This window comes from Carlito syrichta, unplaced genomic scaffold (assembly GCF_000164805.1).
Source record: "Carlito syrichta isolate Samal-C Ts95f unplaced genomic scaffold, Tarsius_syrichta-2.0.1 Scaffold296215, whole genome shotgun sequence".
Lineage (NCBI taxonomy): Eukaryota > Metazoa > Chordata > Mammalia > Primates > Tarsiidae > Carlito > Carlito syrichta.
Window position 1 is genome coordinate 1 of NW_007240311.1, and position 1,636 is coordinate 1,636.

The 1,636-nt window shown below is 50.1% G+C and overlaps 1 pseudogene; it reads right to left on the minus strand.

Annotated features, from left to right (window-relative positions):
- Positions 1-60: 60 nt before the first annotated feature.
- On the minus strand, positions 61-1,454 carry LOC103256774 (annotated as a pseudogene).
- Between the last annotated feature and the right edge of the window lie 182 nt (positions 1,455-1,636).

A 1,636-nucleotide genomic window follows, 5' to 3' on the forward strand; every position in this document is an offset into this window, starting at 1 on the left:
GGGTTTTCTAGCCAGTAGTTCAAGTCTAGAAAACCCTGAAAGGGGTGAAAGTGCAGACTGTTATCTGGAGATGTATGTGTATGTTCTGGAGGGAGAGTGGGTCTCATTCTGGGCACTGGGAGGCACATTTCAGAAATCCCAAATCAAAATAGGGTCATTATGGGAGTTACTAATGATTAGAAACTCATCAAACTGTAGCCGAAACACACATCCAGAATGTTCCACCCATGTGCGTAAACACAAAGTGCTTGCGGGGGCTCAAGGGTCCAGAGCAGCTTGCAAGTCCCAAACTTTAATTTTGTCATCATAGGCCCCACTGACAATCCTCTCGTTATCAAACCAGATGCATCAGATCAATTCTTCATGCCCCCCTAGGATTCTTAAACAGGTGCCACACTCGATATCCCAGAGCCTAATGGTATTATCTGATGATCCACTAACAACGAGCTGATCCCTGTACTGGAGACAGGCAATGCCTTGCTTGTGCCCAATGAGAGTACGAAAAAACTCACAGGTACACGTGCTCCGGACTCTGATGGTCCTGTCACCTAGGCAGACATGATGTACTCATCATCAAAGTCTACTACGTTCACAGCAGCACGGTGGCCAACCAGGACACGGCATAAAGCGATATCGGTGGCAGGAGTCATGTCCCACATGGCAGTGGAGCAGTCCTTAGAACAGGTCACCATGAGTCCATTGCTGACAAGTAAGTGCAGCACAGCTTCATTGTGGTGGATCCGTGTGTTCAGCACTTCACCCATGTTTACAACACAGACTCCCACTGTAGAATCTGAAGAGCCAGTTACAATGACACGTTCATCATACTGGAGACAGAGGACAGAGCCTGTGTGTCCTGTTAACACTTTCAAACATTCCAGGCTAGTCGGGCTCGGTGGCTCAGCCTGTAATCCCGCGCCTTTGGGAGGCCAAGCTGAGTGGATTGCCTGAGCCTGCGCGTTCGAGACCTGCCTGGGCAGTGAGACCTCATCTCTACAATAAATCAAAAAATCAGTCAGGTGTGGTGGTGCGTGCCTGTAATTCCGGCTACTTGGAAGGCTGAGGCGGAAGGATCACCGGAGCCCAGCAGGTCAAGGCTGCGGTGGCCGGGAGCGGCCACTGCACTCCAGTCTGGGCGACAGAGTGAGACTCCAGCTCAAAAAAAAAAGAAACCAAGGAGAGAAGTGGGATTCCTGATTTGATCACTCACTCAATGTGTGTGTGAGGCTGTAAGCAAGTTATTTTACCCCTGGGAAATATTTTGTACTTCAGATCCACTAATCCAGAATGAATGGGGGAATTCCCTTTCAGACTAGTCTGAGGCCAGGCAGCACTCAATCAGCTTCCAAAGTTCTTTCCATTTAGGTATCCAGCTCTCTTCAACAAAATCCAAACATGCCCTTCAGTAATATGAGCTCGATGGTCTTGTCTTCAATCACCGAGTCGGGCTCCATGGCGGCCCCCTGCGACCCCAGCTCGCTCTCCCTGCGCAGCAGCAAAGACCCGCGGAGAGGAGGCGATGGTGGAGGTGGCAGAGGTGGCGGCGGCTAGGGCACTCACTCCAGCTACCAACCCGCCCGGGCCGCCGTCAGCTCCCTATATTTTCTAAACTAAAAAAAAAAAAAAAAAAAAAAAA